Source organism: Nanorana parkeri, unplaced genomic scaffold (assembly GCF_000935625.1).
Source record: "Nanorana parkeri isolate BGI_ZX_2015 unplaced genomic scaffold, ASM93562v1 scaffold835, whole genome shotgun sequence".
NCBI lineage: Eukaryota > Metazoa > Chordata > Amphibia > Anura > Dicroglossidae > Nanorana > Nanorana parkeri.
The window spans coordinates 108,698-123,903 of record NW_017307103.1 but is presented as its reverse complement, the minus strand read 5'-3'; positions in this window follow the sequence as shown (position 1 = coordinate 123,903).

The following is a 15,206-nucleotide window of genomic DNA, read 5'->3' as shown; positions in this document are numbered from 1 at the left end:
ACACACACAATATATATACATGTGCATAATATTTTCATACTATCATTTCAATGAGATCATAATTTTAAGACCCCGTTCACATGTAGCGACATACCTTTGCAGCGGCCGGGATAGCGCGACTTTCGGGGCGACGTTCCAGCGACGGTAGCGCGACCTTCTCCGTCGGGCTCCATAGAAAAAAAGCAAAATCCGCCGAAAAAAGGGTCCGGTAGAAGCGACTTGCGACCGCGACGAGCGACATGGAGTTAAGACAGCTCCATTGAATAGCATTGGCCGGCGACTTCTCGCGATATCGCGCGACAAAAATGCGCGATATCGCGGCGGAAATCGCGCGATAAGTCGCTACATGTGAACGGGGCCTAAATCACTGAGCCAGCGCAGAGAGTAAACAATAGGCAGCCCACAGGCAAGAGATCAAAGTTGGCCAATGGGCTAGAGACATGTCAATGGGGACAGGTAGCCATTGGTTGGTGTTGTGAGGAAATGTTGATCAGAGATGTTGGAATCCCAATGGGTATTATTTCTCATCCACCATTAGAAGAATCTGCCAGTCACTCATCTCACCTCCCTCCGCTCTCCATATACATACAGGTGAATTTTGGTCCAAGCACTTGTAATGATGAGCTGGCGGGGGCTTTGGTGACTGGCGGTGGTCGGATCACATGTGGATGTCGGTACACCCGCATTGGTCAATGGTCATCTTTAGACTTGGCTGTAAGTATTCAATTGTAATGAAACCCCCCTCTTCACCCCAAGCTGTTCAATCCATTATAGGTGGATGGGTGAACTAGCTTCTAACATCTCCAGCAGTTTTCAGCTCTCTCTTTTCCCCTTGCTGCAGGCTCTGTCATGTATGGAAGTCTTACTCCACCTGCTGCATTTTCTTATATAGTTCAAGAATCCAAGTGTGACTCCCTTTCTTAATAATAAGGAAGGAAAGGCAATCGCACGCAAAGATCTCCTCTCCAGAGTCCCCGTAAAACATGAAAAATCAATGGTTGACCCAGCGCTTGGACATCTCCCCAAAAGCGAACGTTAGCTCTTGGGTAGACTGATCTTTGAAATACAAGAAACAATGTGAATGAAAGAACAAGCAAACCCTGCAAGCAACATAAGCTAGGCTCCAATAAACCGATCTGTCACCAAAAACCATACATAATTTTCACATTCCTGGCTCTAAACAGTGGTTGCCAACGCGTTTCAAGTAACAGATGTACAAGCAGTGTTTAAGCAGTGGTTCCCAATGCGTTTCAAGTAACAGATGTACCAATAACATGCAACCAGTAGTTCAAAGTAAAACAGCAGTAGGCGACAATGATCAGCAGATAAAAGTACAGCACAAAAAAAAAACAATCTGTAAACTAGACCACTGTGCTGACCCTGTGGCGTGCCTGCCAGGGTGGCACTACAGATCCCAACATGCTGGGACTTGTAGTTCTACTGCCATCAGCAGCCACATGTTTGATTCCTCGGTTCTACACCATCAAACTCAATAAGCAAGCAGCTAAAGGCAACGGGTGATAGTCATGTCTTGCCACTCAGTGGTACAGTACTCTATGGATATCACAATCACATCCACAAGTTCTATGGCAGTTGTCGGAGTGTGGGCGCGGATGCAATGCCAGGGACGATGATCCCGGGTACGCAGATGATTCAGATATACAGGTGATGGTGCACACTCAGACATGCATTTTTATATGGAAGGCAAGCAGATCTAGGCACAGCTGCACAGTGCTATTCCATGACTCAAAGTATTGATACAGTGATCATGTATATTGCATAAAAATCCATATTTCATGCGCACTTCTTATAGATCTCCAGCTTAGCTGCCATGCTCATTCAACATGTTAAAGAGGAATAGGCTCAGAAATAGAAGAATGATACAGATGACCTGTTACAAGATATATACCATGTTCTTACCAGTTTCCAGGCTCTTTTCCCCACTTGCATGCATACCATCAGTGCCAGGATGGGATGCCCACTAGTAGCACTGGCACCCCACTTTTATTTTTTGTATATCCTGCTCAACTTAAGACAGCCCATGCCCCAGTTTCAGTGGCCATGTCCCAGATGAAAGGCACAGCTTCTCCATGACCATCACAGATTGCTAATTACACAGGGCAGAGGGCAGCCATTGACACTGGTGCCAGCTGACAAGTGACACACACCCGCTGGTGGTACTTCCATCTCCGATGGGCAGATGTGTGTACCAGCAGCAGCTGCAGCGCTTCCCTCCCAGGCAGCCCACAGTGCATGCAGTCATGTCCCCGGCTCAGGAGGGAGATCGCCGGCTACAAGGACTAACCTCGATCTGCAGGCGGTGACTGCTTCTCCTCCAGCTACAGTCCGGACTTCATCCAGAGAGAGCGGCCAACGGAGGCTCCGGGAAAGTCCATGAGTAGCCCGGGAGCAGGACGGCCTCTGATCACTCAGCACTCCCTCTCCTCTCCTCCCCTCCGACTATCTCCTCCTCCCCTTCTCCATCAGCCTCCCTCCCTTCTGCCAGCTCTCTCCATGTGTCCTCCGGTCTCATCACCCTGCACTATACACTGCTCCCGTGTACCCAGGCTGTATACTCTGCTCCCCACACTGTATACTCTGCCAGCTCTCCCTATGTGTCCTCCGTTCTCATCACCCTGCCTGCCTGCACTATACTCTGCTCCCATGTACCCAGGCTGTATACTCTGCTCCCCAGACTGTATACTCTGTCAGCTCTCCCCATGTGTCTTCCGTTCTCATCACCCTGCCTGCCTGCAGTATACTCTACTCCCGTGTACCCAGGCTGTATACTCTGCTCCCCACACTGTATACTCTGCCAGCTCTCCCTATGTGTCTTCCGTTCTCATCACCCTGCCTGCAGTATACTCTGCTCCCGTGTACCCAGGCTGTATACTCTGCTCCCCAGACTGTATACTCTGTGCCCCTCTGCCAGATCTCCCCATGTGTCCTCCGTTCTCATCACCCTGCCTGCAGTATACTTTGCTCCCCTGTACTCAAGCTGTATACTCTGCTACCCAGGCTGTATACTCTGCTCCCATGTAACCCCTCTATATACTCTTCTCCGGTGTACTCAGACTATATACTCTGCTCCACTATGCCCAGTCTATATACTTTGTTCCCATGTACCCATTCTATATACTCTGCTTCCATGTACCCATTCTATACACTCTGCTCCCCTATGCCCAGGCTATATACTCTGCTCCCATGTACCCAGGTTGTATACTCTTCTCTCCTGTACCCAAACTGTATAATCTGCTCTCCAGTACCCATTCTTTATACTCTGTTCTCCTATACTCTGCTTCACTGTACCCAGTCTATATACTCTGCTCCCCTCTCTCCTCACTGCCTCTGACTCCAGGGTGCTGCTACATACAGTACTCTCCACCTCACTGCCTCTGACTCCAGGGTGCTGCTCCATACAGTACTCTCCACCTCACTGCCTCTGACTCCAGGGTGCTGCTCCATACAGTACTCTCCACCTCACTGCCTCTGACTCCAGGGTGCTGCTCCATACAGTACTCTCCACCTCACTGCCTCTGACTCCAGGGTGCTGCTCCATACAGTACTCTCCACCTCACTGCCTCTGACTCCAGGGTGCTGCTCCATACAGTACTCTCCACCTCACTGCCTCTGACTCCAGGGTGCTGCTCCATACAGTACTCTCCACCTCACTGCCTCTGACTCCAGGGTGCTGCTCCATACAGTACTCTCCACCTCACTGCCTCTGACTCCAGGGTGCTGCTCCATACAGTACTCTCCACCTCACTGCCTCTGACTCCAGGGTGCTGCTCCATACAGTACTCTCCACCTCACTGCCTCTGACTCCAGGGTGCTGCTCCATACAGTACTCTCCACCTCACTGCCTCTGACTCCAGGGTGCTGCTCCATACAGTACTCTCCACCTCACTGCCTCTGACTCCAGGGTGCTGCTCCATACAGTACTCTCCACCTCACTGCCTCTGACTCCAGGGTGCTGCTCCATACAGTACTCTCCACCTCACTGCCTCTGACTCCAGGGTGCTGCTCCATACAGTACTCTCCACCTCACTGCCTCTGACTCCAGGGTGCTGCTCCATACAGTACTCTCCACCTCACTGCCTCTGACTCCAGGGTGCTGCTCCATACAGTACTCTCCACCTCACTGCCTCTGACTCCAGGGTGCTGCTCCATACAGTACTCTCCACCTCACTGCCTCTGACTCCAGGGTGCTGCTCCATACAGTACTCTCCACCTCACTGCCTCTGACTCCAGGGTGCTGCTACATACAGTACTCTCCACCCCACTGCCTCTTACTCCAGGGTGCAGCTACATACAGTACTCTCCACCCCACTGCCTCTTACTCCAGGGTGCTGCTACATACAGTACTCTCCACCTCACTGCCTCTTACTCCAGGGTGCTGCTACATACAGTACTCTCCACCCCACTGCCTCTTACTCCAGATTGCTGCTACATACAGTACTCTCCACCCCACTGCCTCTTACTCCAAGGTGCTGCTACATACAGTACTCTCCACCTCACTGCCTCTTACTCCAGGGTGCTGTTACATACAGTACTCTGTACCCCACTGCCTCTTACTCCAGGGTGCTGCTACATACTGTACTCTCCACCTCACAGCCTCTCACTCCAGGGTGCCGATACATACAGGACTCTCCACCTCGCTGCCTCTGACTCCAGGGTGCTGCTACATACTGTACTCTCCACCTCACAGCCTCTCACTCCAGGGTGCCGATACATACAGGACTCTCCACCTCGCTGCCTCTGACTCCAGGGTGCTGCTACATACTGTACTCTCCACCTCACAGCCTCTCACTCCAGGGTGCCGATACATACAGGACTCTCCACCTCGCTGCCTCTGACTCCAGGGTGCTGCTACATACTGTACTCTCCACCTCACAGCCTCTCACTCCAGGGTGCCGATACATACAGGACTCTCCACCTCGCTGCCTCTGACTCCAGGGTGCTGCTACATACTGTACTCTCCACCTCACAGCCTCTCACTCCAGGGTGCCGATACATACAGGACTCTCCACCTCGCTGCCTCTGACTCCAGGGTGCTGCTACATACTGTACTCTCCACCTCACAGCCTCTCACTCCAGGGTGCCGATACATACAGGACTCTCCACCTCGCTGCCTCTGACTCCAGGGTGCTGCTACATACTGTACTCTCCACCTCACAGCCTCTCACTCCAGGGTGCCGATACATACAGGACTCTCCACCTCGCTGCCTCTGACTCCAGGGTGCTGCTACATACTGTACTCTCCACCTCACAGCCTCTCACTCCAGGGTGCCGATACATACAGGACTCTCCACCTCGCTGCCTCTGACTCCAGGGTGCTGCTACATACTGTACTCTCCACCTCACAGCCTCTCACTCCAGGGTGCCGATACATACAGGACTCTCCACCTCGCTGCCTCTGACTCCAGGGTGCTGCTACATACTGTACTCTCCACCTCACAGCCTCTCACTCCAGGGTGCCGATACATACAGGACTCTCCACCTCGCTGCCTCTGACTCCAGGGTGCTGCTACATACTGTACTCTCCACCTCACAGCCTCTCACTCCAGGGTGCCGATACATACAGGACTCTCCACCTCGCTGCCTCTGACTCCAGGGTGCTGCTACATACTGTACTCTCCACCTCACAGCCTCTCACTCCAGGGTGCCGATACATACAGGACTCTCCACCTCGCTGCCTCTGACTCCAGGGTGCTGCTACATACTGTACTCTCCACCTCACAGCCTCTCACTCCAGGGTGCCGATACATACAGGACTCTCCACCTCGCTGCCTCTGACTCCAGGGTGCTGCTACATACTGTACTCTCCACCTCACAGCCTCTCACTCCAGGGTGCCGATACATACAGGACTCTCCACCTCGCTGCCTCTGACTCCAGGGTGCTGCTACATACTGTACTCTCCACCTCACAGCCTCTCACTCCAGGGTGCCGATACATACAGGACTCTCCACCTCGCTGCCTCTGACTCCAGGGTGCTGCTACATACTGTACTCTCCACCTCACAGCCTCTCACTCCAGGGTGCCGATACATACAGGACTCTCCACCTCGCTGCCTCTGACTCCAGGGTGCTGCTACATACTGTACTCTCCACCTCACAGCCTCTCACTCCAGGGTGCCGATACATACAGGACTCTCCACCTCGCTGCCTCTGACTCCAGGGTGCTGCTACATACTGTACTCTCCACCTCACAGCCTCTCACTCCAGGGTGCCGATACATACAGGACTCTCCACCTCGCTGCCTCTGACTCCAGGGTGCTGCTACATACTGTACTCTCCACCTCACAGCCTCTCACTCCAGGGTGCCGATACATACAGGACTCTCCACCTCGCTGCCTCTGACTCCAGGGTGCTGCTACATACTGTACTCTCCACCTCACAGCCTCTCACTCCAGGGTGCCGATACATACAGGACTCTCCACCTCGCTGCCTCTGACTCCAGGGTGCTGCTACATACTGTACTCTCCACCTCACAGCCTCTCACTCCAGGGTGCCGATACATACAGGACTCTCCACCTCGCTGCCTCTGACTCCAGGGTGCTGCTACATACTGTACTCTCCACCTCACAGCCTCTCACTCCAGGGTGCCGATACATACAGGACTCTCCACCTCGCTGCCTCTGACTCCAGGGTGCTGCTACATACTGTACTCTCCACCTCACAGCCTCTCACTCCAGGGTGCCGATACATACAGGACTCTCCACCTCGCTGCCTCTGACTCCAGGGTGCTGCTACATACTGTACTCTCCACCTCACAGCCTCTCACTCCAGGGTGCCGATACATACAGGACTCTCCACCTCGCTGCCTCTGACTCCAGGGTGCTGCTACATACTGTACTCTCCACCTCACAGCCTCTCACTCCAGGGTGCCGATACATACAGGACTCTCCACCTCGCTGCCTCTGACTCCAGGGTGCTGCTACATACTGTACTCTCCACCTCACAGCCTCTCACTCCAGGGTGCCGATACATACAGGACTCTCCACCTCGCTGCCTCTGACTCCAGGGTGCTGCTACATACTGTACTCTCCACCTCACAGCCTCTCACTCCAGGGTGCCGATACATACAGGACTCTCCACCTCGCTGCCTCTGACTCCAGGGTGCTGCTACATACTGTACTCTCCACCTCACAGCCTCTCACTCCAGGGTGCCGATACATACAGGACTCTCCACCTCGCTGCCTCTGACTCCAGGGTGCTGCTACATACTGTACTCTCCACCTCACAGCCTCTCACTCCAGGGTGCCGATACATACAGGACTCTCCACCTCGCTGCCTCTGACTCCAGGGTGCTGCTACATACTGTACTCTCCACCTCACAGCCTCTCACTCCAGGGTGCCGATACATACAGGACTCTCCACCTCGCTGCCTCTGACTCCAGGGTGCTGCTACATACTGTACTCTCCACCTCACAGCCTCTCACTCCAGGGTGCCGATACATACAGGACTCTCCACCTCGCTGCCTCTGACTCCAGGGTGCTGCTACATACTGTACTCTCCACCTCACAGCCTCTCACTCCAGGGTGCCGATACATACAGGACTCTCCACCTCGCTGCCTCTGACTCCAGGGTGCTGCTACATACTGTACTCTCCACCTCACAGCCTCTCACTCCAGGGTGCCGATACATACAGGACTCTCCACCTCGCTGCCTCTGACTCCAGGGTGCTGATACATACAGTACTCTCCACCTCGCTGGGTTGCCACCTTTTCTTTCTTCTGCGAGTCGTGCCCGTGGCTGTGAGAATCTTGCAATGCCTCATTGGACTTGTAGTTCCACAACAGCTGGAGGGCCAGAGTTTGCCACCCCTGCTCCAGAGAGTTGCTACATACAGTACTCTCCTCCTCTCCACCTTTGACTTTATTATGCCTTGTTTGCTAGTACAAACAGTGCTCTCCTACCTGCTGCCTCTTACTTCGGTGAGCTGCTACATACAGTCCTCTCCTATTTGCAGTCTCTCGCTCCAGGGTGCTGCTCTATACAGTACTCTCCTCCTCGCTGCCTCCCATCGCAGGGTGCTGTTATATACAGTACTTTCCTCCTTGCTGCCTTCCATTGCAGTGTGTTGCTTCATACAGTACTCTCCTCCTCATCTCCTCCAATGCAGTGTGCTGCTACATACTGTACTCTCCTCCTAATCTCCTCCATTGCAGTGTGCTGCTACATACAGTACTCTCCTCCTCATCTCCTCCATTGCAGTGGGCTGCTACATACAGTACTCTCCTCCTCATCTCCTCCATTGCAGTGTGCTGCTACATACAGTACTCTCCTCCTCATATCCTCCATTGCAGTGTGCTGCTACATACAGTACTCTCCTCCTCATCTCCTCCAATGCAGTGTGCTGCTACATACAGTACTCTCCTCCTCATATCCTCCATTGCAGTGTGCTGCTACATACAGTACTCTCCTCCTCATCTCTTCCATTGCAGTGTGCTCCTACATACAGTACTCTCCTCCTCATTTCCTCCATTGCAGTGTGCTGCTACATACAGTACTCTCCTCCTTATCTCTTCCATTGCAGTGTGCTGCTACATACAGTACTCTCCTCCTCATCTCTTCCATTGCAGTGTGCTGCTACATACAGTACTCTCCTCCTTATCTCTTCCATTGCAGTGTGCTGCTACATACAGTACTCTCCTCCTCATCTCTTCCATTGCAGTGTGCTGTTACATACAGTACTCTCCTCCTCATATCCTCCAATGCAGTGTGCTGCTACATACAGTACTCTCCTCCTCATCTCTTCCATTGCAGTGTGCTGTTACATACAGTACTCTCCTCCTCATATCCTCCAATGCAGTGTGGTGCTACATATAGTACTCTCCTCCTCATCTCCTCCATTGCAGTGTGCTGTTACATATAGTACTCTCCTCCTCATCTCCTCCAATGCAGTGTGCTCCTACATACAGTACTCTCCTCCTCACTGCCTCTCATTGCAATGTGCTGCTACATACAGTACTCTCCTTCTTGCTGCCTCCCATTGTATTGTGCTGCTACATACAGTACTCTCCTCCTCGCTGCCTCCCATTGCAGGGTGCTGCTCTATACAGTACTCTCCTCCTCGCTGCCTCCCTGTTATATACAGTACTTTCCTCCTTGCTGCCTTCCATTGCAGTGTGTTGCTTCATACAGTACTCTCCTCCTCATCTCCTCCAATGCAGTGTGCTGTTACATACAGTAGTCTCCTCCTCATCTCCTCCATTGCAATGTGCTGCTACATACAGTATTCTCCTCCTCATCTCCTCCATTGCAGTGTGCTGCTACATACAGTATTCTCCTCCTCATGTCCTCCATTGCAATGTGCTGCTACATACAGTACTCTCCTCCTCATCTCCTCCAATGCAGTGTGCTGCTACATATAGTATTCTCCTCCTCATCTCCTCCAATGCAGTGTGCTGCTACATACAGTATTCTCCTCCTCATCTCCTCCAATGCAGTGTGCTGCTACATACAGTACTCTCCTCCTCATCTCCTCCATTGCAGTGTGCTGCTACATATAGTACTCTCCTCCTCATCTCCTCCATTGCAGTGTGCTGTTACATATAGTACTCTCCTTCTCATCTCCTCCATTGCAGTGTGCTGCTACACACAGTATTCTCCTCCTCATTTCCTCCATTGCAGTGTGCTGCTACATACAGTACTCTCCTCCTCATCTCCTCCATTGCAGTGTGCTGCTACATACAGTACTCTCCTCCTCATTTCCTCCATTGCAGTGTGCTGCTACATACAGTACTCTCCTCCTCATCTCCTCCATTGCAGTGTGCTGCTACATACAGTACTCTCCTCCTCATTTCCTTCATTGCAGTGTTCTGCTACATACAGTACTCTCCTCCTCATTTCCTCCATTGCCGTGTGCTGTTACATACAGTACTCTCCTCCTCATCTCTTCCATTGCAGTGTGCTGTTACATACAGTACTCTCCTCCTCATATCCTCCAATGCAGTGTGCTGCTACATACAGTACTCTCCTCCTCATCTCCTCCATTGCAGTGTGCTGCTACATATAGTACTCTCCTCCTCATCTCCTCCATTGCAGTGTGCTGTTACATATAGTACTCTCCTTCTCATCTCCTCCATTGCAGTGTGCTGCTACACACAGTATTCTCCTCCTCATTTCCTCCATTGCAGTGTGCTGCTACATACAGTACTCTCCTCCTCATCTCCTCCAATGCAGTGTGCTGCTACATACAGTACTCTCCTCCTCACATCCTCCATTGCAGTGTGCTGCTACATACAGTACTCTCCTCCTCATCTCCTCCAATGCAGTGTGCTGCTACATACAGTACTCTCCTCCTCATATCCTCCATTGCAGTGTGCTGCTACATACAGTACTCTCCTCCTCATCTCCTCCAATGCAGTGTGCTGCTACATACAGTACTCTCCTCCTCATTTCCTCCTTTGTAATGTGCTGCTACATACAGTACTCTCCTCCTCTCTGCCTTTGATGCCATTATGCCTTGTCTGCTAGTATAAACAATACTCTCTTAAAGCTGGCCAGTAGAATTTCATGCATAGATTTCTTTTTTGAAATGTTCATTTAATTTTCTAGTAGTGAATCATCTATTGTTTTTAACCGCAATGACAACAACAAAATCAAAGGAGCAGGATGGAAAATCTTTCGTTCGGGGAACTCTATTCATTCCAAAATCGAATGTTAAAATCAAACAAAATTTCAAATGACATTTGTCAAGTCTTTGATGGCATTACTAAATGTTCTGACAACATTTTTCATATGAACGTTCAGACGAAAATCTTCCTGTGTATGGCCAGCTTTACTGACTCTCATTCTAGTAGACATGTGCATTCGTATTTGGACGAACTTGCAAATAAATGACATTTCGGTGGTTCGTCCAACTCCAAAATATCAAAATATTATATACCCGAATATACGAAGACGATATTCTGACATATATTAATTCGTTTGCAGAACACGCGGCGTCCATATCGGCCACAGGCACGTTCCAGACAGACATCTTGGAGCCAAAGCGCATGGCGTCACGGGTGATGTCATACGCATGTATGGTAGCTTTGGTATACACCCAGTAATTATATGTGACGTCATGCGCTCCGCCTCTAAAATGCGTTCTTCTGTTTAAATGTGTGGTTTCGGATTAGGAGGTTCATTGCCTGGGAATCCAAAACAGCGTAATTATTTGTTTCGTCAAATGAAATGAATGAAAATGTTTTTTATTTTTCATTTGTATCGTCCAAAACAAATTTTTATGCCGCGCACAATGTCTACATTCTAGTGTTATATACAATGTACAATGATATTCTCTTCCCTGTCTCACAGTGTGTCCTTTCTGTTCTGTGATCTGATGTAGTAACTACAGGCTCCTTATTGTCTCCTGCTATAACCTATTTCCATATGTCCAGCTTGTCCTGTGCTATATTCGTGATGTTATCCATATCCAGCTTTCTCCTCTGCCTTGCACTTCATTGTATGTCCTGTTCCGTGATGTACTGCAGACTCTAATCCACCTCATTCTCCTCGCTGATTTCTGTAATAATCCCTTGTTTCCATATTCTCTCCTCTATCTCCCCTTGTTTCATTTCCTCTTGTTTTCTCCCTTGTTATGTTCTGCACATTTTTCCCACTGTCTCCCGTTGTAATCTTATTTTTCTGAATTGTCTAGTACTTGCTCCTTCTCATCATGGTTCTATCTTTGGTCTGCTACTAAAGTCTGTTCTATACTAGTATTCTTCTGGTTCCTGCTTGATACTGTTTCTCTGATGTTTCCTTTTTGTGTCTTGTGCTATGTTGTGTTCGGCAGCATTTTTTCTTCTGTCTCCCTCTAAAAGGGATCCTTTCCTGCAAGATCTTCATGTGCTGCCATATCTCACCCTCATTGTGACTGACTGTCATACCTGGCTTTACTACAGATTCATAAGTGGTCAGGATTGGTAGGACAGGATCTAAAAGGGATCCTTTTTAATGTGAGATCCCCATGTGCTGCCATATCTCACCCTCTTATGAAAATGCTATGTGACTGACTGTCATACTGACCCTCTGGCTTTACTACAGCTTCATAAGTGGTCAGGATTGGTAGGACAGGATCTAAAAGGGATCCTTTTTAGGCCCCGTTCACACTTAGCGATTTATCGCGCGGTAATTCCCGCGATATCGCGGCAATTTACCGCGCGATATCGCTCTCCAATGCTTCTCAATGGGGCAAAGGGTCCTGCTGTCGCGGGTCGTGCGTCGCTACAGCAGGACCCTTTTTGGAGCGGATTTAGCCGCGATTCAAGCTTGCTCAATGCTAAGGCCCCATTCACACTGAGCGACATGAAAATCGCATGATTTTGAGAGATATTGCGCAACGAGCGATATTGAGCGACTTGTCGCGCGACTTTTTCCTATTGGGCTGTATGCAATCAGGAGCAAAATCGCTCGAAATTGCTCGAAAAAAGGGTCATGTAGGAGCGACAAGCTACCAGCGACGAGCTACGAGCGATATTGAGCGACGAGATGTAAACAGCTCCATTGAAATGGATTGGAGAAGCTACATAGAGCGATATTGCGTGGAAATATGAGCGATATCGCTGCAAAAATCACGTGATAAATCGCTCAGTGTGAATGGGGCCTCAATGTGAGATCCCCATGTGCTGCCATATCTCACCCTCTTATGAAGATGCTATGTGACTGACTGTCATACCGGCCCTCTGGCTTTACTACAGCTTCATAAGTGGTCAGGATTGTCAGGACAGGATATAAAAGGTATCATTTCCTGCAAGATCTCCATGTGCTGCCACATCTCACCCTCTTTTACGAAGATGCAATGTGACTGACTGTTAAACTGCCCCTCTGGCTTTACTACAGCTTCATAAGGGGTCAGGATTGGTAGAACAGGTTTTGTGTGTGTTTCAGATTCACTTTAAATAATATTTATTTGTGAAATGTGAAGATAGGTCGCCAGCACTCCAAAACACAAAGAAAATATAATTTATTGCACATAGGTCAAAACTGCACACGGTCCCTTCCTCAAGGCAACACAGTGAGCAGGCACTTTCAACAATTTATGATACCGCCCAGTTTTGTACATATATTTAACCTTTAACCATCTCTGCACATTACACACACAGTACTGTGCTAGATAATTCATGGTGCAAAGAGTCTGTAAGCTTTTGAAGCAGGTAACGTGCTTCATGGTGGTTAGGTGGATGTTCAAACCGCCCTTCTTCTGGTGCCCATAAACTGATGTCCACTCCAGTAGTAAAATGCTGAATAACCTTTTATTAAACATCTTCACAGAGGATATAGGGGTTCTAAGCCTCCAGGGGTAACCAACAGGAGGTCCAGACTCACCAGACTTTGTAGGTATATCAGTGTAGATCCACTTGGGAGACAGCGGAAAGCAACTGATGTAACAGACAGGCAGGATGGATACAGATTCTCAAGCAGGAAAGACACCGACCATACTCCTGAAGTCCTCTTAGTTCCAGGGTACTTCAAGAGCCTGCATTAGTCCCGGTTCTCTTCCTCTATCAGCATCACAGGCCTCCTCCATGTTGGAGGCTTCAGGGAAACCTTTCCCTCACACCAGCCTTGCCCACCCCCAGGACTCAGGCCTAGCGGGGGGGGGGGCAGGCTGAACAGCACCCAGCCCTATTCCATGGCTGGTCCTGGCTAGTCTGAGCACATGGCAAATCCCACCAGTATATGTTCCCTATCCCAGCATGCACCACTGGCTGAGAGAGAAACTCAGTCATTGGCTGCTGCACTGTACATACACTACAGTGCCTCTCATTGGCTGAACCACAATATGACAGAGTCACACTCCGCCCAGGAGGGTACAGACAATGCTAGACACCTGGAATTAAACAGATAATTGCCACTATAAATCCGGCTATCACTAAGTGTCTAGTAGCCACATCACTGAAGATGATGGGGGCTACACTTCACTTCCTTTTTTTAAGACACAACAGTAAGTGGCACAAAATCTCTCAAAAATAAGTCCCATCTAAGACATTTTCGCCAGTGTGGGTGCCCCCACTAGAACATTTCCTTTATATTCCTGTTCCAGTGGCAACTGTAAAATTTTTGATTCCCAATGACTTTCTGCTCTTATGTCAATGAGCATCAGGACTAACAGGGAGGATGAACCACCCCAATGGGCACAGAGACAAAAATAAAAAATGGCCAGAGATTTTTGTTTTCTTTTTCTTTTTTTCCTTCTTTTTTTTATTTTTAATTCTTTATTTAAAAGAATCACCAACAGAGCAGGTAGCAGTTACAATCAAATTACAGCAGTGTAAATGGTCAAAGCATATATTGAAACAGGATACAAAATAGTTCACACAACAAAATAATGTGCAGTGAGTGTTGCTGTAACATATAAGACCCAAGGAAGGATAATCTCTGTCAGTGATAAACAAGGACATTTTCCTTATTTCTCAATGAGAATACATGGAGATAAGAAAAAAGAAGAAAGCTAGGAAGAGGATGGCCCTGCAGGAAACCAAAACTAAAAGTGTTGGCCACTAACTAAAGGCCCACATCAGTGGCAGCACAAGCTTTTAACCCTTTCGCTGCCAAGCCCTCCGGAACATTTTTCAAATCAGCTGGCCAAGCCATTTTTGAATTTTCTGCAATTTTTTCCTATTGATTTGATTTTCAACTGCTGCGTTGCTAGCGTTTGTAAAAGACCCCCCAAACCATATATTTTCTGAAAGCGCAGGCCCGGTAGAATAAAAAGATGGTGATACTAAATTTGTAGGCCCTGCGATAATTGCGCAAATGTTTCTCAAATTAATATTAAACCGATAAAAATACACAATTCAATTGTTAAAACACACCAAAATCAGTATCCGTGCACAAAAAAAATTATTTTCTGACTAAATCTAAAAGATAAAACTGTATTGAGTTAATAAATAACAAATATTAGCAAATTTGTAATTGCGCCTTTTTGCGAAAAGGTAAAAAAATGAAGGTATGCAAAACTGTAAATAATCGACTTATGTAAAAAATTGTTTTGGTGTTTGTGTTGTGATAAAATGATACAGGTGTATATTTAATTGCAACCCAAGGTATCACAACGCATGGCAATGAGTCACAAAGCTTTGCCATGCGCTGCCACAGTTAATTTAATGTTTTTTTTTAAAGAAAAAAAATAAATAAAAAAGATCATGCACTGCGATGCGTTCTAACAACGCACTGCAGCGCATGTGCATGGTGTGCACCACAATATGTG